This window comes from Taudactylus pleione, unplaced genomic scaffold (assembly GCF_031769625.1).
Source record: "Taudactylus pleione unplaced genomic scaffold, aTauple2 ptg000556l, whole genome shotgun sequence".
Lineage (NCBI taxonomy): Eukaryota > Metazoa > Chordata > Amphibia > Anura > Myobatrachidae > Taudactylus > Taudactylus pleione.
Genome location: NW_028284958.1, coordinates 10,955,506 through 10,982,059, shown reverse-complemented (window position 1 = coordinate 10,982,059; position 26,554 = coordinate 10,955,506). Strand labels below are relative to the sequence as shown.

Genomic DNA, 26,554 nt, shown 5'->3' with positions numbered 1-26,554 from the left:
GGATAAGGTAATTTTGTTTTATATTTTATTACAATACACTCACACTGTGGACGTTGAGTGGGACTCGTCATCTGCAGTTTAAAAATATATGTAGATGACGAGTTCCAGCGTAGGCTTAAATATTTTACATGTACCTGGACTAGTATTATATGTATTTATAATAAATAGCTCTAAAATATTAGCTCTATTTGTCATATGTGGGTGCATGTGTCTTTATGTGGGTGAGAGTACATACTACCCTCCCTCCCGTATTTGGTAAACATAGGTTTTATATAGCACATGGTAATATTATCTGGTGATCACAGGGGCCCCATCATATGAAAGAAGGTATCCCTCTTTCTAATGTTTGTGCCCCTGAATTTATGGAGGCCAGCATGGGGGAGATCTTCCCCCATACACAGACTCTGTGATCTTTCTGTAGTGTAGGGGTTATTGGGGGCAGATATACTAAGCCCTGGAGAGAGATAAAGTACCAACCAACCAGCTCCTGTTACTTTATAGACAAAGTCTATTTACTAAGCCTTGGATGTAGATAAAGTGAACGAAGATAAAGTACCAGCCAATCACCTCCTAACTGCCATGTCACAGGCTTGAACAATTACAGTCAAGCTGGGTTCACACTAAACGATGTGTGTACCCAGAGATATTGGCAGGGATGGGACCCCGACGGGGGGAGCGGGGCCATGCTGCATTCAGCAGCATGGCATCGCTAACGATATCCTCAGAATGAGCTGCATCTACAGACGACTGGGGATATCGTTAATGACCCACGGGAGTGCGCATAGTTAATGATCTAGTGCGTACACACTAGACCAGGCTTGTCCAACCCGCGGCCCGCATGCGGCCCAGGTCGGCTCGTAATGCGGCCCACATACCTCTCAAGTGTCCCGGATTCAGCGGGACATTCACAATATGTCCCGCTGTTCCGGGATTGCTCACTGTAGTCCCGGCGCCTCCAGACCACGCCCCCACGCTCTCCTTCACTCACTGTGCCGCCAGCGTAATTGCGCATGCTGGGCGGTCACAGTGGCGTAGCAGTACTCTGTGGTGGCCGAGGCTCCGTCGGGTGATTTCTGCGCTCTGCTTACAAGCGATACTGCCTGGTAAGCAGAGCTTGGTACAGTAGCTGTGTGGGGGTGTTTGACTGGGGGTACTCAGCTTGATGCAGGGGATTTGTGGGGTGTTGGGGTAGCTTGGTACAGGAGCCGGGGGGTGGGGGACTCAGCTTGATGCAGGGGGTGGGGGATGGGTGAGAGCTTGGTACAGGAGCCGGGGCACTGGCATGGCATATATACTGGAGGGGGCACTGGCATGGCATATATACTGGAGGGGGCACTGGCATGGCATATATACTGGAGGGGGCACTGGCATAGCATCCGAACTCTCAAGTAAGCCACTTTCTGGTAGTCTCCTGTCATTCTCCACCCACATTGCTCCATATTTAACCAAGATCTTCTCTCCCTCCAGGCATCCATTACTTCAGGCCTCGTACCAGCATCCATAAAACCAGACAGTCCTCGTACCAGCCTCCATCAAGGCAGACAGTCCTCATCCCAGCATCCAAACTCTCAGGTAAGCCACTTTCTGGTAGTCTCCTGTCATTCTCCACCCACATAGCTCCATATTTAACCAAGATCTTCTCTCCCTCCAGGCATCCATTACTTCAGGCCTCGTACCAGCATCCATAAAACCAGACAGTCCTCGTACCAGCCTCAATCAAGGCAGATGGACCTCATCCCAGCATCCGAACTCTCAGGTAAGCCACTTTCTGGTAGTCAGGAGACTAAGGCTGGGTTCACACAACGGATTTTGACACAAAATTGGCTGTGGAATTCTGCATCAAAATCCAATTGCATTCCACTTACCATTAATTTGAAAGGGAAATCTGTAGTATAATGCACATAGTAATCACATTGATTATTAATCCATGCTTTCTAAAAAAGTCCTTTTTTTTTTTACATTCCAGCATGGCTTCTGAAATGTCAAAAAATAAAATCAAACACAAAAAAAGAAAAATTAAAGATGAAGGAAGAGTGTTCCAAGAAAAGTGGACAGATGAATACTATTTTGTGGAGTCCAATAGTAAGGCAATCTGCTTAATTTGCAAAGAATTAGTGCCAGTTTTCAAAGACTACAATTTGAAAAGGCATTACATGACAAGACATGCTTAGAAATTTGCTGTGTATGAAGGAATGTGTCGTAAAGACACATTTTGGTGAGACTGTAGCCAGGCGAATTGAAGATATAGGAAAATCCATCGAAAAAGTTGTGAAGAGTAGAGCTGCTCATTTTAAATTTTATGCTATGGCAATAGACGAAAGTACAGATGCTATAGATACAGCTCAATTGGCAATTTTTATCAGAGGCATTGATGACAAATATAATATCACTGAAGAAATGGCTGCTTTAGTTCCACTGAAAGACACAACTAAAGCAAGAGATTTATATGAAGCTGTGAAAAATACATTACAGCGATTTTCTTTGTCATTTGCTAACATATCTGGCATAGCTACTGATGGTGCCCCTGCAATGACGATGTGAATGATATATCGTATGATCCGGCCTACAGTGTTCTCCCCAGTGTCATTTTCTTGGGCACTCTGTCCCGGCTTTATTTACATGCCGCCCGGCACTGTGACGCGGCCCATAAGTCACGCTGCGCTGTTGTGTATCAGTTGCACCAAGCGGACATTACATGATCTACACAGAAATATCAGCGCAGCGCGACCTATTGACCACATCACAGTACTGGGCAGTATCAGACCCAGCACTGCTGCAATAGAAATACCTCCCATGAACCATCCCTCCCCTGTGTAAGAACCAGGACGCTGTAGGATGGCGGGAGCAGTCAGTGTAGTAGTCTATAGGGTGACAGAGAGTGCACGGTCTCAGCATGGTGCAGCATCTCTCAGGCACACTCCTGTCCAGCCAGCAAGGGGTAATGGGCAATATCTGGGCTATTACAAATAATCTCTGTCCAGCCAGCAAATGCGCATTATCTGGGCTATTAAAAAAAAAAAATCTCTGTCCAGCCAGCAAGTCAGCAGTATCTGGCAAGTTATATCTGTGTCCAGCCAGATAACATCTCCCGTACCCGGCTACTTCATAATGCCACCCGGCTGGCACAATTTTCTGGGGAAAACACTAAACTATAATTTTGGGAACCAGTATAATCCCGACAGCGGCAGCCAAACAGAGGAGGAAATCCCGATCGTCCTTAAGGTAAGTATAACTAACCTAATTCTACCCCCTAACCCCCCCGCTAAGTGCCTAAACCCACCCCCCCCCCTTACCCGCAGCATAGCCCTGTCTCCCTAAACTTAACCTCCCCCCGGGGGTGCCTAACCCTAAATCCCCCCCCCCCCCCCCCGAGGCTATCCGCACCCAGCTTACCTTCGATTGGTAAGCCGGGTGTAGGTCTAATGACGGACATCGAGATCTCGATGAATGTCATTTGTACCTTGCCGGGATTAAGCAGTGAGGAAGCCAGTGGTCGGCATTGCGACCGCCGGCTTCCCGACTGCTTCCCATAATTTTGCTTGGGTTTATCGATACATGTACATAATCATGCAAAAGCAGGGAGCCTTCTCAAGCAATAAGCTGCCTACACTAAACAGTGAAGTGTAAAAAGCACATTGCTGCCAAAAACATGAAGAACTAGTTTCAGTTACAGAATTTTTACAATATGTAGGTGTTCCATACCCCTCTCGTAACACCTGAAGGCCATTGCAATGCGCTATAGCAACACATGGTGGCCACATCTGGCCAAGGCTCCAGGATTACTAATATGTATTTATTTTTTATATAGAAAACGCTGCAGTATCCCAAACATTGAATTAGCAACTAGAAAAGCACTTAGATAGAAAAATAAGTTTAACACTAGACCATGTGTGTATTCAGCGACATAGGGCCTGATACAGACCCGCTCGCAGGTCTGATGGGCGTTTTTTTTCCAGCCCGCTCGCAAAGCTGTAGGTGACCACCCACAGCTTGTGCGAGCGGCCTAGAATCAGTCGCGATTATCACGACCATCGGTCTTGCAACGAGACCCTGCGGTAGGGTCTCGGCTCCCGCAAGCCCGAGTGGACTTCCTGCTCTAATAGAGCAGGAATTCCACTACTGACATCACTAGTGATGTCAGTAGGGCCGCCCACAAACGCCAGGCGTTCTTAAGAGAACGCCTGCATTTGTGCAGCCACCCCCCGCCCGCCTACAAAACGGGGCAAGCTGTCACTCACCATTGACAGCTGCCCCGTCTTGTAGCGAGACCCGTAGCGACGGCTTCGCCGTCGCTGAACGGGTCTCGTGCATGCCAGAGGCTTGCAAGCGTATCTGAATCAGGCCCTAAGTCAGCACCGGGTGCATCGCTCACGATATCCCCAGATTGGGCTGCATGTCCAGCCGACTGGGAATATTGTTAAACGATCAGCGGGAGCGCGCATCATTGGTCGTTCGGACCATACGCACTGGAGGATATGAATTATATTGTTAAGTTTATTGTCTAGTGTGTATGCCCATTAGGATGAAATGTACTCTAGGAATAATATACACACTACTTTTAAGTTTAAATTTTCACTAAACAAGAAATGGTTATCATACTGATTTTGGCTTAGGGCCTGAGTCAGATGTACGCTAATGCTAATGCATGCAGATGCAAATATGTACGCAGCAGTTGTGTGAAAATATGCAAATGTTGCATCCGCCAGGATTTGCATTAAGATGCCCACCAGCGTCTTTGCAAATCTAAGTGACAGCGCACAAAGATTCAGCATCAGATGCAGATCAGTAGATAATCTGCCTTCCAAGAGATCAGACAGTCGCGCAGAATGGAAGCGGGAGGTGAGACACCGGAGTCAGTTTTACTGCATATGGGTCCACAGTCATAGGCAGACGCCTCTAGAAGGTGGCAATACACTCACGTTAAATTTGTCACCCCCCTCAAGCGGCCCCTGCCTGTCGATCACTTTGCAAATAAATCCTCACTGCGAGCAACATCAGTAATGAAACTTGACTGAGACCAGTGGTGTATCTATAATGGATGCAGGGACACGCATATGTTTTATACTTACCTCTCCGAAGTCCTGCATCGGCATTACACAAAACCCTGGATAATGGCCACGATTGCCAATTTTCCCGGTGTTTTGCGCATGTGCAGTAGGGAAATCACCGGGAAAATGTTGCGGAAGGTGACCTGCACAGATTAGTGCCCAGAATCTACTGCTTCGTCAGTGCGCTGCCAGCTGCCGAGAACGGAGGAGGGGGCCCCAGACAGGAAATGAGCTTGCGCAGACCACCGATAATTGCTCAACTGTGTAATCATCAGCATTACCTCCATCTCCAAATCAGGCCCTTAATGAAATACTACCGTATATGGTCAGGTTGATAGGATTGATATTTTTAAGATCTGGCTCAAAAAAAATAAAAAAAATAAATTAAAATCGACACATAAATCTTCCTGACAGCAGTCATGCCTATTATCTATCAATGAACGTTTATTTTTCCACAGATGCTGACTAATGCCAATTTGGATTATGCACAAGAGCAAATGTGGTTATCATATTCAAAGTACAGTGGCTCATCTGCTCATATCAGGCTGCAATTGGCAAAGCTGCCTTTTAAAATGTGTTTTTGTATATTTCTAGTCGTGTTATATTATTGACCAACCTCCTTCAAACCCAAGGACAAAACTATTTCTTGCAAATTTCAAACAGAACTTCATGAAAACCATCTGAAAAACGACACAATAAAGAAATAAAAACATTTTTAGCATTTCTAGAAAAAAATGACGAAATTTCTAGACAAAAGATTTGTAAATTTTCAAAGTAGCACTTTATCAAGATTCCTGGAGCCAATGTGACTCAGCTAAATAAAGTAACATAACTTTTATTTACCAACCATGTCTTGCTCCATTACCAAACGATGCATTCAGCTTCCTGTGAGGTTACACGTATAATGGCGTTTAGAGATCACAGGAAGTAAACAGCCAGTATCATAGTGCTAATATGTGTGCAATTAATATGAAGTGGTCAGTTGACCGCACATAGAACCTTATGCTAGGACAATGGTGTAAAACTTACATATTTATTATAGGCAACCTAAAACCAGGAGCTTGACTTTATTTGATTCTCTACAACCATCTACTATATTTCAAGTGTCAAACAGGCTGTTTAAAAACAAAAAGGTATCAGTTGCTGTCCCTGGTAAAGCGGTCATTATGCAACCATATATTTATACAACATTCCTTGCTTAATATACAGGCTGATACCATATGTGTTGTGTCACTTGTTAGCTGTATCCTTAGGATTAGGCTCTGGGGGGAGGTTAGGTTTAGGCTGCGGGGAGGGAGGGCTAGGATACTTACGGACAGGTGTTGGTATTCTACACTGTCGGGATGCCGATGTCGGGATTCTGACCACCGGGATCCCAGGACTCGGTACCCCGTACACAACCCTTACTAACATTACATGTCAGTGCACTATTTGCATTGAGCTCCAGTCAGCATTTCTCTGTCAATGAAATATAGTGCATGATTGGTTGCAAAGGTTTAGTGCAAATACCTACATGCAATGTTAGCATATCAGCCCTCCTGCAGAAATAAAGGATACTTTGCGAATTTAAAAACAATTATATTAAATTAGCTCAAGTTAATACCATTATGTACTGAGTGAAATGGGTGATATGTATCCCAGCAATAACGTAACTGCATAATGCACATATATACATTAAGTTGCGACAGCCCGCTTACTGCCTCATGGCAAAGTGTGTCTGCCCAGCTTTATGCGGAAGGCCGTGCTACCCACTGTTTTCCAATCTGCAGCCATTATCATCAGTATTGGGAATTACACCTACCCAATGCTGGGTGTAAAAGGTCCATCTGAAACAGGTCCCCATCACTGAAAGGTGGATGCGGTTAATATCCTGACAAACAGGGTGCCGACTGTTGAAATCCCAGCGCCGGAATCACGATCACTGAGAGAACACCGGCATTGGAATCCCAGAAGCCGGCATCCCGATTGTAAGGAGGCCGGGATAGGTATCAGCCGTGGGGGGGGGGGGGGGGGGATGGTTAGGTTTAGGAGCTCCGGGGGGACTTAGGGATTGGCTCTGGGATGGGGGAGGTTAAGGTTAGGCTCCAGACTGGTTAGGTTCAGGCACCACTGAGGGGAGGTTAGGATTAGGGTTGTGCATTTTCCGGGAGTGTTGGGGTTAGGGTGCCGGGTTAATATGAGTGTAAAATAGGACAGTACTTACAGTTCCCATCGGGATTCCAACCTTCGGGGTGCCGCTGTCAGCGTACTGACAGCTGGCATCTCCTCCGTCAGTATTTCATACCGATTCCCACTGAAAGATATAATGGTGTCTGAGATGGGTGCTACCCATCTCAAACACTATTAATCTTTCTACCATATCCTCTGGGGTAAATAGGGGAGCCCCTGTGTCTGGGTAGGCCTGCTATAACCCTAAGAAGCACTCCATTTGTACTCACCCTATCCATTATACAGGTCCCCATCACTGTCCGCACTCTCCAAGCTTGCGTAGAAGTCAGCCTACTCGCCCTCGACACTCCCTCAAGCTGTATCTGTTACGTGCCTCTGCACAGCAAACGCCAAGAAACACATATTACACGCAAATGGTGGTTTGCCAACCAGTTCGCACTTATAATCTCCATCATGTGCATACGCATGGTACGGCAGATGCGCAGTCTTGGAATGCTTTTTATGGCGCATGTGCAGTTTGCAGATATCAGTGATCCATCAGCATTTGGAACAGTGTCCAAATCAGAACCAAGCCAATGTTATTTATGTGACCTGTGATGAGCATTGAAGGAATGACAATCAGCAGCTGCAGTAGTAAATCATGAACTTATCATTTCAATAGTTTTCCAGAGGGAAGTGAAGATTAAGATTGCCACATCATTCCTGACATATATAACATGCTGCATAGAGCACTTAGAGAAGCCCATGTGTGTCACACACACACACACTTTACTAAGTGCATGGACATACACAGTACGAGTACAGTACCAAGTATATAAACACATACTGGAACATACACAATAACACATGTCCTGTATAAGTGTTGTAGCTAAAGTACGAACGGTATATCCACACAAAAAAATCTTAGTAGTTCCCCTGCCTGAGTATATGCCATCAATTCATAGTTTTACAGACAGGCACTAATATTATAATAACATGCCACAAACTCTTTCCTGATGCATAGAGGGGGCTGTGGGGAGAACTGTCCCATAGTAATAGAGTTACTCCCAGTCACAGCTCATCTATGAGCTGGTTACATCGCAATTTGCACCGATCCTTCGCCCACTCCATCAACCCCGGATACCATGTGGCTCACCTGTACAGCCGGCCACTGCACATCTCTCCGGGCACGGGCTCCTGGCAGCACTTGTTACACTGGCGCCCCCCTGGCACCTCCACACACCGGTAATTACACTGTGTCCGTATCTGGGGCAGCAATACTCCACCTCCTGCTGCTGCTACTACACTGACTGACTTCCTCCCTGCCACTACCAGCCCCTAAGGGGGAGGTGGCTAAGATAACCTGTCCCTCCTCAGCCCGGGGAGGAGCACACGGGATTGGGCTGCCGGCCCAGGTGCTTTCCCGGCAGTGAGAGTGAGAGTGGCTGCTGCTGCTGCTGCTCTTCTCTATCAACTTCTTCATGAACGAAATACAAAAAGTAATTAGCCAGCCTGCAAACGTCATATGAATAACACTGATTCGGTCTAACATGATAAATGGCTCTAAGTAGTTGTTCATGTCATGCAGGAATTTTTTATATGCGAATATTACAAACGGAAAAGATGTGTCTACATACAAAGAGCTTCAAGTCCAACCAAATACTAGTTCGGCAAAACTAAAATGCTGTGTGCACAGAGGTGTAGCTAGGAGTCATGGTGCCCGGAGCAAGGGTATGTTTGGGCACCCCCCTCACCTGCACTGAATTGGGGGCGTGGCCAATATGTGGGCGCACATGAGCATAAGAAAGGAAAAAAATGCCAAATTTACAACAGAGCCTGTTCTGTTGTATTGTTCATAAATACAATACATAAATGGCCTGATTCATTACGGATCACAAGTGCGATCGCCGATGCAATTACGAACGCAGCCTCACTGTGAAAATATGCTGTCTGCAATCGCTATGCCATCGCAGCACAACATAAGGACGCCCACTTCCCCAAGTCTGCGAAAACATTGGTAACATTGAGTGACATCGGAGCCTCACGCACACTTGTACATGCCATTTCATTGCTTTTTGTAGTTTGAGTGGCAGAAAATCAATAGGTTTTGTGAATTTTCAGATCATGACTAAGCAGCCTTAATGGGACTTGTGAAACCGTGAGGTTTTTTTCTATGGAATTTCATAGCTTTTTTAAAATGTATTAACTACAGTAGCAGGGTTTGGATGAGCAAACCAGGCCACCTGCAGGGGAGAAGGGCAACAAAATGGTACACTAACGCAGGTGGAAGAGGGGACACCACACAGGAGGTTGGTTTGGGAGATGCAGAGTGTGAGACGGCTGTAGGCGTGTGGGGTAACGGCAGCAGCAGTGGTGCAGAGCAGCGGTGCAGTGCAAAGGGGGCATCAGTGGGCGACAGAGGGCTCACTGGTAGTGTGTATGCACCTGAGAAAATCAAAAAACCAAAGAAAATATCCTAGCGCTTGGATACCACACTGAAACCTATGGGCCTGATTCAGAGCCACTCGTAAGCGGCAGCTCGTTCGCTCCGAGCGATGTTTGCCCAACTGCGCATGCGTACGGATCGTTATACGCATGCACGAACCAGTCAGTGCGGCTGAAATTCATGTGCTCGCAAAATAGCGAATGCCTGCTAATTTGAGTGACAGGATGAGGCGTATGTGGGTGGTAACAGGGGAATGTGCTTGAAAACGGGGAGTGGAGATCCGATCGCAGGCGTGCTTAAAGGTCAAAACGGGCGTTTTATGGGTGTGCATATTTAAAACAGCAACGTCATTGACCACGTCACTGGGTTTTTTTTTAGCCAGAACTGCTCGCAAAATTGTGGTAGCAAAAACCAACCACAAGAATAACGAGCAGCTCATACCCTGTTCGATGTACTCGATTAATCTAATAAATAGCGGACATGACGTAGGATGCGAGCGGCCAGGGGGCGTAGTTTCCCAAAAAACGACCGCAAGTTTTGTTCGCTCATTCAGACCTAGAGGCGTGAACAGACCGCAAACAGCGAACGGTTCATTTGAATAGCCACCCCTATTTTCAGGACGAGCGAGCGCTAATTGCGTCCAGCTCTGAATCAGGCCCTATATCTGAAAATAGACCTGCAGCGGTGCGATAAAGGGGAACAATTGCAACCCCAATAGCACTAAAACAGATAAATGTAAATAATAAAATTTAATAAATTAGCAGAAAATAATGCAAATGAGATAGTACATAGAATAAATCAACATGACATATCAAAAAACGAACACAAATATTGGCAGGAAATAAAAACCATAAATGAATAAAAAATAGTAATAACTAGCTGATGTGCAAATGAGGATACTAATTTGTGCTGGGTTGGAATCAGAAATTACAATTCCTGCATTGAAGAGTTCCAAATAAACATATGAAAGACGTTTTGACACACTTTGCTAGTTAATTCACAGTCTTGAAATTATGTAACCGCTTGTCTGCAAACAATGTATCAGTTTGGATATCCACAATGATAGATAATCTGGAGCTTGTATAGCACAACAGTTAATGGTTTTTTGGATACTTGAAGTGTTAACCCCATCGGGCACACAATGCTGAAAAAATTGTTTTAAAGTACTGACCAGTTTCAAGGTCTTAAACAATTGCACGATAGAGATGATGTAATGTCTCACCGGCTATGCAGTATATCACTGACCAGGTCAGAATGCACTCAGAGGCACGCTGTCTCAAAGATCCGGTGCAGTGGCTCTTCGTCCGGCTACATAGTATGATTACCTGCCGGATACCAGGGCCAAGGGAACGCTGAGAGGAGATCCGGGTAGATGATTAAGCGCGGCCGTGGCTTGTAGATTCTCCTCACACCAGGATCAGACACTGCGGGCACTGGCAGCACTTTGCAGGAGCAGGTTACAGGACAAGACACTTTGAACAGGTAAGGGCAGCAACGCGTTTCGTCCCGTTCCTGGGACTTTTTCAAATCAATAAGTCACAGATGCATGAATGCAGCAGTGAGATCCATCTACACATCTGTTAAATTAAAAAAAGAAAACTTCCATATATCTATAAGTAATTTTTAGGCTTTATCATATGTGTATATGCATATGTACACCTCAGTTTACCTTCATATATGTGTGTTCCACCGCATATACAATCATGTCCCTAGGAGTCTATGCCTGTGGTCTCATGATCTAATTATACCACTAATTATACTAATACCTATGCTTCTATGTGGCAACATCTAATAGTATAATTTACTTTATTATAAACTATAGACTATTGTAATTAATATTATTAGCAATATGCATTTTATTCTGTTGCTGTAGCACGCGAAATTAGTAACTATTATATCATATAATACTATTGACTATATTAAGGTACTAGCTGTATTTATTTTGGGTATATATTTATAGTTTTATTTATTATTTCTATTACCTATTTGTTTTATTTATTTATTGATCCTTTTATTTCTCATTGAGTATTCCTATATATAGTGTGCTGGATATGTGATTGTTTACAACAAACCTTTTATGGATAACATCTACCCACTATTATTAATTGATATATGACAGGTGCTTCTCTACAGTTGTTTAACTAATGAAAAGGGGCATATATAGCCTCCAACGTCAAGACAATCTATTCTGCCTTTCTGAAAAAGCCGCTGAATGCGGTGAAACGCGTTAAGGATTACAGAAAAATCATCTACCACCCTGCTACTCTGCTTATTGCACATACACAATTTGGATTTATCCCACTTCAATGGATTTCCCCTGCTCCATTCCGGCTTCTTTTAACACTGGGTCTGCAACTTATTCTACGGCACCTCCCAGCCATGGCCATTCCTGCCTGTTCAGTTTGACGCTGCATTACGAGTCTGGAGAGGGAATCATTGCAGCCGGGAGGCAGACAGTCACAGCGGTGACCTGGCTAGCAGGAGCAGCGATCCCACTGCGCTGCCAGAATGGACCTGCTGATTACTACACATCCCAGATACGGTTAGGGACACATCACTTACATATTATTCTCCACAACATTTGCCATTTGATTGGAGCATCAACTTATGAGAATCCTTATTGCTACATGTATATCGGTGGTTGTCCTCTAACACTGACTTGTGATTGATGGTTCACCCTGGACACTATTTACCACCAGCATTCTCTGGAGTGAGACATTTCCTTACTGAGTAGATACTGTTACAACTTTGTATTTTCTTTATATTTGCATCACCTGTGGACGCTCAGTACATATAATTTAAGATCTAAATATTAGCTCTTACAGTGTTTATTATTTGTATTTGTTTTGTGCTATTGATACCTTTTTTATATATTTCGAGTACACAGTACACATATTAAATATGACCTATCATTTATACGTTCACATGATTATCAGTGTCATTATGTGTATTTAGCGCCGTTCCACCTATCTATTTTCCTGTGTTTCCGGCACTTTTTGTGCTGTTTGGTAGTGGTGGCAATACTCCCAGGTGGTGGGCAGCTGTATACACTATTGTATAATTGTCTGTTGAGGCATACTCCTTCCTGGCGCTTGGTACTTTTTTCTTTCTGGTTCTGAAAAGCCTGGTGCTGGTTGTGCTTAATACGGGGGACCCTTACGTTGTTTGTCCCCTGTATTTAGCACAACCAGTACTGGGTCTCCAAAGCCCAGTGCTGGTTGTTTTTTGGGTGATAGGGCAACACCATTTTTTACAGTTTATTTTTAAACACAGCAGCCAGTCCTGGTTGTGCTTAAATGCAGGGGACAAATGACATAGGGGTACCCCATATTTAAGCACAACCAGCACTGGGCTAGTCAGAACCAGCCCTGGTTGCCAAAATATGGGGGACAAATGATGTAGGGGTCCCCCGTAAATTGCGCAACCAGCACTGAGCTCTGATCCAGTCCTGGTTCTGGAGATACAGGGGAAAAAAATGAGTAGGGCACCAGACTATTTCTAACAGGGGGCTGATGCCACAGCTAGGGGAGCCCTTTCACCGGGCCCCAGAGCCGCAGCATCAACCTTGACCGCTAGTCAGTCCAGGCCGGGGATCCCTGAGGAGCTGGGGACCCCGCAATAAAGGGGTCCACTCCTCAGGGCACCCCAGGCCTAGGCTGATAGCCGGTCCTATCCCCAGCACCCCTGGGTGGTGGGTGCCAGGTTGATTGTGTGATGTGGTGCATTTTAAAGAATATTTTCTTTTGCAGGTGAACTATAGGTCCCAGCACACCTCCCTGCATGCTGGTACTTGCAAAACCACAAGTACCAGAATGCTGGGCATTAGGGCCCACTGCCACCTGTAGTCCACCTGTAAAAAAAATATTAAAATAACACAACACACTTTAATATTGTAATGTATTATTTTACAGGTCTTCACCTGGGAGATGGCGGCCTTTAAGCTCTTTTACATGGCCGCCACCACCCCAGGGCTTAGGCATCTTTGCCTGGCGGGTGCCAACCTTCCAGGGCTTTGGCGACTTCGCCTGGCGTGTGCCAACCCACCAGGGCTTCGGCGTCTTCACCTGGGGGGTGGCTGCCACTTCCCCAGGGCTTCTGTGGTCATCTTCAGGTGCTGTCGCCCCCAAAGATTGCCGCCGCGAGCCAATCACGGCTCACGACGTCATCGGTGGCGGCACCCAGCAGCTGTTGGACCGGCGTCTGTTCAGGTGTCGGCAGTGGGCCCGGATCCGAGAGGATCCAGTCCCCGCCAGCCATTCTGTCGAGTACGGCAGCAACGTCCATTTAAAAAATGTCGCCTCAGCGCCAATTTGAAATTCAAAGATGGCCGTTGCAAGCCGTGATTGGCTCGTGGTGGCCATCTTTGAATGGGCGCCGCTGCCGTACTCGGCAGAATGGTTGGCGGGGACTGGATCCTCTTGGATCAAGGCCCAATGCCTGCACCACCACCGGACCCTCCACCGCTGCTGCGTTCCGCTGACACCCGCGAACCCCCGCCGACACCTGCTCCGCCGCTGATACCCGTGCCACCACCACCGCTGATGTCCCCACCGCCGCCTCCATGTCCCTGCCGCTGCTACCATTGGTGTTTTCCAGCGAGGCTATCGCCCGCAGACGACGGCCATCTTTGTGCACCCAAGTGAAGCCACAGTGAGAACACCTGCCGGAGGCTCCTGCTGACGCTGTGCAACAAGTTGAAAAGTCCTATCTGTATAATGGTGCATTCTTGAGGTAATAGTTTAAAAACTGTAACTTTCTAATTTACCTGAACCCCAAAAGCACGTACCCTGGCACAATAGCTACCTAATAAAACAAACCCCAAGTCTAAATTGACAAGTACAAAATGTAGTATATAACCCAAAGAAATAAAATACATTTTGAATAGATGTAAAATATGTATGTAAACAATTTACTAAAAGGATATGGGTTTAAACTCCGCCCCCCAATTTAAGCCCCACCTCCAATTGCTGCCGGACTTAAGCCCCGCCTTCCTGCAACGTCAGTCTCCAGGAAGGCAGGGAGATAGCTGCGTAAGTGGAGAGGCAGTGACGGGCGCGTCACTGCAAGGGGGAGTGGTTTTGCAAGGGGCGCGGTCGCATTCTTTCGGCGGATCCGCAGGACTGGAATCACAGTGACAGAGTCCAGCGGGAGTGCCCTTTTACATTCTCTGGTGCCTGGAGCTCGCGCTCCGCTGGAACCGCCCTCCCTACGCCCCTGTGTGTGCAACAGTGTTGCACGCTAACCTGGGTAACAAGGCAAAAGAATGATGGGCCCATTTATCATTGTATATTTGTGGTTTCATTCCCGAAAACAACTGTTTCGGGTGTTAACTGCAAATATTAAGTTTCCCTCCAATATAAATTTTTTCCGATACCTGTTGCGTTCCCTCCATTCCCACCGGCAGCCGCATCCTGGAAAATCGGAAAATAGGTTTCTATGGGGAATGCAATACTGCCAAATTTACCAACTTCTGGAATGCGATGCATTCTGGAGATTGGCCATTTTAGCTGCTCTAGCCTATGGGCTATATTTAGCATTATTAGCTGGGAGAGGGTTCACCCGGAACCCTACCTGGCAATGGCGGCTGTGCATGTGCAGTTGCCCTGGCAGCACTCTGGGCACATCAAAGGGGGGGCTCCGCCCTGCAGGTGCAGGTTGATACATTCCACCGGTATGATCGCATCTTGCAATGCGACCGTGGGCGGTAATATCATGCCCAGATCGCATTGCAAATGCGATCATTAATAGATGGGCCCCTGAGGATTGATATACTGTGAACCGCGTCACGCATTGTTGTCTTTAATCTTTATGTATATAGATATACATAGATATAGCCAGGGCTTAAAGTGGTCCTGGAGAGGTTGTGGAACACATCTCTCCCGCCGCCTACTCCTCACACCCCGCTAGTCTGACAGGCCAAAACAAGTGTGAAAACTGTTCACACACACTGCTGTCAGTGGCATATCTATAATGGGTACAGGGTGTGCGGGGCACATGGGCCCCTGGGTCCAGGGGGCCCCACACCGCACACACTGCACCCATAATATACTTACCTCTCTGGAGTCCCACGTCGGCGCAGGAGTCCGGCGCTGTAAAAATGTCTGGAAAATGGCCGTGGCAGCCATTTTCCCGTCATTTGCGCATGTGCAGTACAGGAAAAATGGCTGCTGCGGTCATTTTTCCGGTGACCTGCGGATGCACTATAGACTCACCCCAGAGTCTATAACTCCGGCGCTGGCTGCGCACAGCTCAGAGCACTGCCGGCTGCCGACTGGAGGAGAGGGCCCATGACGGAGACTGCACATGGGCCCCCTCCTCTCTAGAAACACCCCTGACTGCTGTGTATAGGAAATGGTACAGTGAATGGCTGGGGAAATTTTGGGGCTATGACAGTGAAATACATTTTAGATGCTTTTTTAACACTCCTGCCATCTAACAATGTTAGATCACTTAAAAAGAAAAAAAAAATCTATATTATCTGCCGTGCCTCTGAGTTATTCTATGGGGTCCCCACAAACTAGTCTATGTCACTTGGATGCCCAATGTTTTTTTGCAACCCCTATGCAGGGCTACCATCAGAAATTGTGGGGCCCAGGACTGTCACAATAGGCAGGGCTCCCCTCAACCTTCACAAACCCCCTCCACTTCCCACAACCCCCCTACTCCCGCTACCTTACCTATACACATTATATATATATATATATATATACTCTGCATGTTTTAGTTAAGTCAGGGTACACACACTTTAACTTACCTTACCTCGCTCGATCCATACTTCTTCTGTCACGCTTCATGCTCCGGACGGCTCCTCAGTCCTCACACCACTCGCCCTCTGCAGCTCCTCTGTCATACAGCGGCTTCAGGGGTATTAGAGAAACTTTACTGACAGCAGTAGGCACACTGCTGTTTGGAAAATCAAGGAAGGTGGTAGGCGGAGCGGGAGGACGACTGCCGGGCCAGGCTGGGTGAGGTGGCTCACAACAAGTGACTTATCTGTGTCTAATGTGCGTCAGTGGTGGGGCCGGGGGTACAGTAGAGTATGTAGCCAGGCCTGCCACTTACAGCCAAGGGGTTGTAGCGGACAGGCAGTATTTTGCCGGTGCCGGTCGGGCCCCCCGAGTCCCGGCCCGGTACTCCAGTACCGGCAGTCCCCCCCTGATGGCGGCCCTGCCCCTATGTATTGCCTTTGCTTGATTCTTTCCTTACCTATATGCTGGTTTTTCTGAAGAAATTGAGCCTCCCTAGGTAGACAGTGAGTGGCTCTCTGTCTGTGGGACTTCTGTGCAGGGAATTGGTGGAGGTGGAACTAGTTCCACCTACCATTAGAGGTGATGGAACTCAGGGCCCGATTCTGACCAGCTCACTAGGCTGCGTTCGCACGCAGCCTACCGATGTTTGCAATCTGCGCATGCGTACACATCGCAGTGCACATTCGCAAACTAGTCCATGCAATCGGGAAGCATTCGCTCGCTGCACATAGACAGCTCGCTAGAATGAGTGACAGGACATGCCGTTTGTGGGTGGTGACAGGGGTTGGTCGATGGAAACGGGGGAGTGGTGGTACAAACACAGGCATGCCTGAACGTCTAAACGCTGTTTAAGAGGCGTGTATAATTAAGATACAGCATCATAGTACACATCACATGGTTGAAAATCACACTGAATCACTCGCAGTGCTTGCGGTAGGGTATGGTCTGCCACAAGTGCTGCGATCGCTTCCGATGGTACTCGATGTTACCGATGGTTGCATACACTTCCTCAACATGACGGTGAGAAAGTGGGCGTCTTAAGACAGGATGGTGGGCATCTGCATACACAGAGCGATCGCACGCTAAGACATAGAGGGTGTGCTATTGCCTTGCCATGAGATCGCGGATTTACATACTTTCGCTGCGTGCGAACGCATCAAGCGAGCGGTCTGAATCGAGCCCTCAGTTCTATCCTGTTCCTGTGCACTTTAGCCCCTGGATATAGCAATATCTATCTGTGTATATATATAAGGTATCTGTGGTCCAGCACTCACACCTTATATCTTGTAATTTGCTGGGGTGCTTCTTTAGAGTTTCCACTGAACTGTGGGTAACCCAACGATAAAGGATGTCACATCTACTATACGTAGAGATAAAGGCACTCACCAGACTTTTCAAGTCAAAACATACTTTAAGCTTTATTAGCATGCACATAATCCATAGTTGCCAACGTTTTGGTTCCACTCCGGAACCTTTGTCAAGGCTTCATAAGAATACAACAGACTGTGGAGCTGAAAGAGTGTATGTATGCATGCTGGCATGATATATGTATACTGTATATTATGTATGTATTAATATATATAATATATATATATTTGTTTTTTTTAGCCAATGTTATATATTCTTTTACCTACAGGGGCAAAAAAACAAAACTACTTTGTTTTGCTGCAGTTATTTACAGTACAAAGGGTAGGTATGGGAAAGCCACAGTAGGATTCATACAGTATGTGTGGCAAAGATACAACATGGGCTGCTAGAACCGTCATTCCCTAATCTGTTCTAATCTATTATAATCTCAAAGCACCACGAGGGCATATCAGTTAAACCCTTTAGTGCTAGAGAAGGCTGCATAGGATTTTGCTTGAAGCAGAGATGAATGCTAATTGTTGCAGCGAAGGGGGATGCAGTTTTCTAAATCCATGTAGATCAGATAATATATATAGATTGATACTTGAAAACCAAAACCAAGACTTGTAGTAGCGATCCATAGTCCCAAAAATGGACTGGACATCACTATTTTAAAATGTACTAATTGGTAATATATCTGCTGAAGACCTTGGAGCCTTTTGGACAATGTCCAAGCCTTCTGTAACACAGAATATGGCAACCTGCAGAACTACATATAACAGCATGCCCCATCAGCATGCTGGAACATAACATAGTATATCACAATAGCTGCAAAAGCAGAGGATTGATGATTCTACTTTAACATATTTTGTTTTAAATATTTTGGTCTATCATCTGCAAATATATACTTTTGCTAACTATAGTAAATACATTTTTGTACTGTGACAATAGAGCAGAAGACATACTAAGGTGTGTTACATGGGCAGCGAATGTAAAGAATGGAAAAATAATAGAGAAAAACTGTTGGAGACAAATCAACAATGAAGCAAATTCATCTTTGTGCCAGGAAATTAAGAAATATGATAACTCCACAGAACCTTCATTAACTTCTAGAGAAATTCAGAGTACTTGCAAGTTCCTATAAGGTATGGAGAGGTGACTGTCCTATTGTCAATCACATTTTCGTTAAAATCTAATATGTATATATTAATGGTTTTCAAAGTAATTAATTACATTTTATACATACTTTGCTAATTGAAAGGTACCATGACCAGAGTCAGATTAGTACCACACATTGGTTTCTTGTGAAAGAAAAAAAATTGTTTTTATTTTTTTTCATTTATTGTTTTAAATTTAACTCTTTAACTGTGCCAATAAGGTGAAAACTGTGCTACATAGCAGCCATCTTGTGTCAACACTACATAGTAGTAATGTTTTTTTAAAACAATACACAAAAAAAACACTTGCACTCTAGTTCCTCACAATTTTGCTGTTTTTTTTTTTCTTAAACTTTTTTTTTATTAATAGACAGCCAATAATAGGCTGCATTAACCAAACTGCGCACTGACCTGTAGGCAAACCAAACTGTGCACTGAACTGTCTGCAATATAGACTGCAATATAAATTTGACAAAACAGCATTATCACCAAATTTTATCAATCCCAATAGGTAGCCTGCTGTATGTTATAGGGTGGGTCAGACGCCAGTTTGAACAGGCCAATACACACATGGCACAAGTATATATTGTGGCCCCGGCTTCCAACAATCTGTACTTGTGCCATGTGTGTAGTGACCTTGTCCAAACAGCGTCATCACCACCCTATACCATGCAGCCAGCACCTATTGGGAGTCATAAAATTTGGTTATTATAGTACAAGCAAGAAAAAAAAAGGAAATAAATTAAAGATATGAATAACGGGGCGATTCATCTGCTGCATCCAGCAGAGCACTAAACATGGTAGTGCTTGAGCTTGGGGTGCTGGGTGGGGGAGTAATTTCCAACTGGGCTGGGGGGGGGCCTGACATAGGTGTTTGGGGCAGGGGAATAAAGCATTGGGTCAGCTATATAAGTGGAGTTGTGTAGGTTTTGCTCATAGACCTACTCAAAAGGTCATAATTGAGCCTGAGGTAATTTTCCTGAGTATCCTCATCCATTTTCCTCATACTGCTGTTTACTTGTGCTGTAAAGTCGTCAATAGCATCTGGTGGTTTTTGAAGGAGGCTTTCTGCTTTCTGTAGAAATATGTCCTCCCATTGAGTGTGATTCTCCTTTTTCCCTTGTTTTTTTATTTTTCTGGGGGTGGTACAGAAGAGGATGAGGGTCCGGGTACAATGGATGTTGCCAGTGGGGTGGTATTATCCACATCGCTCTCCCCGAGTAGACTAAGGTCCGGTGTTGAGGCCAAATCAGGGTCTTGGGTGGGAGTCTATATAGGAAACAAATTGAAAAAAATATTATAGTCATGCTTTAACCCAGTTTTTACTATTTTTACAGTTTCCTAACACCGTGGAGGAGTGGAAGAGCATCGCTGAAGAGTTTGAACAACGTTGGAATTTCCCTAACTGTGGAGGAGCCATCGATGGAAAACACATCCGCATCAACCCACCTGCCAACACTGGATCATATTACTACAACTACAAAGGATTCTTCACCATCGTTCTCATGACAGTGGTGAATGCCAACTACGAATTTCTGTTTGTGGATGTCGGCAAGAATGTCCGTGCTTAGGCTGGTGGGTCCATCAAACAGACGACTATCTAACAGAGACTCATCAACAAAACACTTAACTTGCCCTCACTGGACCAGACAAAGCACGGACATTAAATTTTCGTCGCAGACAAGGCTTTTGCATTACATGAACATGTGATGAAGCCATTTGCACAGAGGGCCCTGACCAGAGAGAAGAGGATCTTCAACTACCGTCTACCCCGGGCACGGCGCATTGTGGAAAATGCATTTGGAATACTGAGCAACTACTTCCGCTTTTTCCACAGCACCATCAACCTACGTGTGGTGAAGATAGACTTGGTTGTGAGGGTGTGCTGTGTGTTGCACAACTTTCTGCGAAGAAATCTACACAACGAGGACCAGTCCCAGCTAGACCAGAAGATGTAGGACCTACGGAGGACATTGCCCAATTTACATCTGTGTCTGCACTACCAATTTCTACAACATCGACCGCACGTGCCAAAGAAGTGAGGGAGGTGTACATGGCCTATTTCAACGGACCAGGTGCAGTGCCATGGCAGGAGGAATGTCTGTGAACTAACTGACTATATTGGACAATTGGGATTGAACTACAAAAACAATAAAAGGTTTTGGTTTATTAACTGTGTCACTACTTACCAAAACTTCAGCAGACGGTCCCGACACTTCTGCAACCTCCTCTTCTCCCTCTCGCTCAGCCATCAACACCAGAGACTGCCGTTGTGCTCCTGCTCGCTTATGAAGGACTTATGGTTGTAGTACCACAGCAAAGGTTGATACACGTCATCGGTGCCTGTGCCGGATCTTTTGGAGTCATCGACTTTCTTCTTCTCTTTAATGTACACTGTACACAGGTTCTGAATTTTCTGAGTCTTGAGGTCAGTATCGGCAATGAACCTTTTCGTGTAGTCCAACAACAGCTGTAAAGCTGCCAATTTGTGCGACTTGTTATGGTATTGTCGACAGCTTATCCACCACAGACACTATTTAGACTGTAGGATTTCTATGAATCCAGTCACAAACTCACGCTGACTATCCATGGACATTTCTAGGAACAATAAAAAAAGGACATATAAATATTAGTGTATATAGTTTTGTTATATTTTATGTTGTTATTTATTGTTTTTATATTTTTGTTTTACAGGTTTTTAATGTTTGTTATGGTATTGTAATCATGTTTTTTTTACAGTAATGACATGTTTTTTTTATTTTTTTTACTTGAAATGTATTGTTTTTTGATCTGTATTGAATTTAATTTTTAACATGTTTTTGAAAATATTTTATGTTGTTTAAATATGATTGTTTATTTTGTTGTCATGTATTTGTTTATCTTGTTGTAATATATTTGTTTAAGAATTTTAAAACAATTTGAAGTGTTTTCTAATTAATTATTAGGTGGCCCATGACATTGGTGGCCAGTTAGTGGGTAGGTGGGTGGCACACATTGGTGGGTAGGTGACACACATTGGTGGGCAGTGGGAGCTTAATGCATGACCCAGCCACCGCCCACCTCATTGTGGCGGGCGGTGGCTGGGTCATGCATTTATAGGTGGGTGGCACACATTGGTGGGTAGGTGGGTGGCACACACCCATTGGTGGGCAGTGGGGTTGCATTTAATACAGTACAAATACTCACCAAAATTCTTCAATATAGACTTCAGTGTGCAGGCTCCCGGTTGTGCTTCCTTCTCCTTCTATACACGATGCTGCACAAGATGGTGGAGGGGCGTGTACAGGCTCTTGTCTGTCAAATTCCGCGGGTGTACGATTAATTGTACGATTCATCGTGAGTAAAAGAACCCTCACGATCGCCACCCATCGTGTCCCGGATTGGCAAATCTGCCCTACAGCATGACAGAAGATGCGAGGTACGATGAGCAGGGACGCACATCGGCATCATGATCATGAGTAGAAATTCACAATTTGCCCTTATTTTACACGATTCATCTGCGCGATTCATCAAAATTGGCCAAATTGGGTAAAAAATCGCTATGTGTGTGGCCAGCTTAAGTATTGGAGTTAGGGTTAGAAGTTAGGGTTAGGCACTGGGAGGGGGGGGGGAAGTTAGTCACTAGGGGGGGAGTGTTAGGTTTAGGCTGTGGGGGAGGGAGGTTAGGATTAGGCACTAGGTTGGAGGGTTAGGTTTAGGCTGCGGGAAGGGAGGTTTAGGGCTAGAGGAAGGAAAGTATACTCTCATCCTTTTGTTGGAGTTGTGACCCTGTCGGGATTCTGACCGCCGGTATCCCGTACCCCACCTATGTGACTGCCATACAATACCAAGAGCAACTACATGGCTACCAAATAGTGCGTAAAGCATCCCAGTGATCATCACACAGTACAGACAGCATCCCTATGATATCAATACAGTACATTGAGCATCCTACTGTCCGTGTTACAGTGCATAAAACATCCCAGTGACAGCTATACAGTACACTGTGCATTCCAGTTGCCACAGAATAGTACATTGAGTATCCCAGGTACCATTATCCTCCTCCTCCACTTCCTCCTTCTCCTCTTCCTCCTCCTCCCGGACAGAATGGATCAAAGACATAGGAGCACATTGGACACAGGAATAGTGCAAGGACAGACAAAGAGGGTCAAGGTCCTTGTTCGTGAAAGCTTACAAGCTATGGGAGATGAAGCATAACTGGGAGGTGAACTGGGAAGAAATGAGGTGTACAGTAGTGGCAGAGAGTTGAGAGATAAGAATAAGAGGAGATATAATATACTTTAGGAACAGGTGCATTTTCAACAAATGTTTGAAACAATCCAGGCTGATTGATAGTATGGGGATATAAAATATAAGATGAGCTGCAGCATGGAGGATAGATGTAAGAGAGGAGAGTGGGGAGAGAGGAAGACCAAAGAATGGCAGGTTGCAGTAGTACAATCTTATGACAAGGCCATAAATAGGAAATTTGGTAGACTCAAAGATGTTCTAGAGTTGTTGTGGAGGTGGTGTCGAAGCCGGATGGTTGGTTGAGACCTAAATTGTAAAATTAATATCAGAAGACGCCATGTTTGCGTTGTCTCCACAACGCCATCTGGCATAGTCAGTATAATATCATTGTGCACGGTGCTATTTTAGCGTTCTGTACATCTGCCATGTTACTGCACACTGTTAAAGTCTTTATATAATAAATGCGCACGAATACACATATATATATATTTAAAGACTTCATATATTCAGTAATGACAGACAAGTCTTGTAGACATGTCTGTGACAAATAATTAAGAATACACAAAGATATTGTGAGTGTTTACTTTGCATACACATACAGTATGTCTGTGGCAATTGAAGTATAAAACAGACACTGATATGCTCATAGGGAGTGTTCTGAATGTGGATTTAGAAACAATTGTCAGATGTTTAGCTATCGTTAGCAATTGTAGGCCTTGTGTCCCATGCTGATGTGATTAAGAAGAGCTGACAATTGTATTCTAAATAAACATAGGAGAGCCTTTTGTTAAAGTTATCAGACTTCTTGCCAAAGCTTGCTCCACCTGTGAACAGGACAAAGGACCTCATTCAGAGTCGGTCGTTGCGGCCACACGGTCGTACGCCACCGATGTTCGCTAAACTGCGCATGCGTAAAGTTCGCAATGCGCGTGCGCAAACTAGCTGCTACGAAATTTCTCTCTCCTTGAACACAGCCAGGTCGGTAGTTTGAGTGACAGAATGAGGCGTTTGTGGGTGGTAACAGGGGAAGGTGCTTGAAAACGGGGGAGTGGAGATCCGAACGCAGGCATGCCTAATTATGTGAACGGCATTTTATAGGAGTGCATAATTAACAAAGTAGTGTCATGGCACACGTGACAGGGTGGTTTGTACACTGACCTGATCGTAGTGCTTAAGAGAGGGTATGGTCAACCTTAAGCTCTACGACCAGTTCCGATGGTTACCGATGGTCTCGATTAATCCTTATATGTCCGGAGATGACGTGTAATGCGTACGAGAAGGGGGCGTATTTTTTGTCTTACGGCCGCATCCTCCCCTTGGTCGGCCAGCTAACGATCCGATCTTAAGGACGCAACTTGCGAGTGCATCATTTGCATATCCGGACCCTTTTCCCTTACGACCGTGCGGCCGCAACGACCGACTCTGAATGAGGTCCAAACTCCAATGTCTGTCATTTTTTTTTAGTTCAGACAGAAGTAATATTACTGTTTGAAGCTATGTGTGTATATATATATATATATATGTGTATATATACACTTAAACGATCACATGGGTATCCACAATGCATGCACACATATATATACAGTTGCACTTGTAAATAGAAACACACAGTGCATGTTTTGGCAGTACACAACCCCTGCACACAGCGCACCTTTTACGCTGCATTTATACACACAACGCATACTTACATATAATCATAAATATACATGCACTCATAAAAGGTTCCTGCACATTATGGTTTATATTAAAGTTATTAATTATGATGTAAAATGTATGTATTTGATATCTAAGGTTTAGTACATGATAAGCAGACCATGTTTGGTACCATTCTAAACCACTGTCTATTTGCAGATCTCTGGTTCCATCGGCAAGGAGATCGCAACATGCGTCTGCAAGTTATGGATTATAGAGAATTAGGTGTTAGAATGTACTTTGTATGTAGTGTCTATTGATTAGTTAAAACACACACATAGAGCCATTGGAGGGCTGAACTACCATTGTACAAACTGACCTATGACAGAAGAACCAAGAGCAAGAACCAATGGGATTATGCCAACTCGTTTCTATTATACTGTTCACTCTCTGTACAATAGACCCGCTCGTGAGCGCTATGCGCTCACAAGTGGGTCGATGGTGGCCCAGTGCGCATGCGAATGACGGAGCCGGCTCCGTCGTGCGCATGCACAATACCCGGATAGCGACGGGCAAACCGTCGCTCCGGGTCTCGTACCAAAAGGGGCATGCTGTCGATGTTGAGTGACAGCACGCCCCCTTTGGTGGGCGGGCTGGGGAGTCGCTGCCCAAACGGAGGCGTTCCCATGTGAGCGCCTCCATTTGGGGGCGGCCCCACTGACATCACTCTGTCAGAGCCAAAATCTCTCTGGGTCTTGCGGCAACGAGAGCCTACCACAAGGGTCTCGTCGCAAGCCTGATGGTTGCAATGGACTTGACCATCGCGACCATCTTCCTGGCCACTCACTATAGCTGTGGGTGGTCACCCACAGCTATACGAGCGGCCAGAAGGCCTTCCTAAAAAACAAGAAGGCCGGCCCTGATTCAGAGCGAGCGCTCTGTCAGAGAGTCCGGCTCTGAATCAGGGCCTATGTCCATTAGTTAGTCATCATCTTTTTTCTGTTGGCGGAGGCTTCATCTTTGATGCTGGGAAATCTGGATCCAGAGCGCTTGCGTATGTATCGACTGTACCTTATGAATGTATAATCTTTTGCGCTAAATTGTGTTTAGATCAAGGTGTGTAACTGAATGCTTTTTATGTGAATAATAACGTTTTGTGCTTTGGAACCACTATTATTGTGTGAGTTCAAGGAGTGCTAATTAGAATCCAGGGACAAGGAAGGAAAAGTTTTTCTTTCATTGATAAAAGTTTGTGTTAGGGGGTTAGTCTCACAATAGCGTACAGTCAGGTGCATAAATATTGGGACATTGACAGAATTTTCATATTTTGGCCTCTATTCACCACCACAATGGCTTTGAAATGAAATAAACAAGATGTGCTTTAACTGCAGTCTTTCAGATTTAATTTGAGGATAATTACATCCAAATCAGGTGAATGGTGTAGGAATTACAACGGTTTCTATATGTGCCTCCCACTTTTTAAGGGGCCAAAAGTAATGGGACAAACTAAACAATCCTAAATCTAACTTTCACTTTTTAATACTTTGTTGCAAATCCTTTGCAGGCAATTACAGCCAGAAGTCTGGAACGCATAGGCATCACCAGACGCTGGGTTTCATCCCTGGTGATGCACTGCCAGGCCTCTACTGCAAATGTCTTCAGTTCCTACTTGTTCTTGGGGCATTTTCCCTCCAGTTTTGTCTTCAACAAGTGAAATGCATGCTCAATTGGATTCAGGTCAGGGGATTGACTTGGCCATTGCATTCCACTTTTTAGCCTTAAAAAACTCCTTGGTTG

At 45.2% G+C, this 26,554-nt stretch overlaps 1 protein-coding gene across 3 annotated transcripts in view; it reads right to left on the bottom strand.

The window, feature by feature from the left end:
• MCTP2 (multiple C2 and transmembrane domain containing 2) overlaps window positions 1–8,577 on the bottom strand; it is a 196,250-nt gene extending 187,673 nt beyond the window's left edge. The window contains exon 1 of one of the 3 annotated variants that reach the window (XM_088452682.1): window positions 8,353–8,577. The gene's annotated coding sequence lies outside the window, so the exon portion shown is untranslated. Of the gene's footprint in view, window positions 1–7,486; window positions 7,548–8,352 lie in introns of those variants that run through there. The other 2 variants (XM_088452680.1, XM_088452681.1) reach the window with 2 other exon arrangements.
• Between the last annotated feature and the right edge of the window lie 17,977 nt (window positions 8,578–26,554).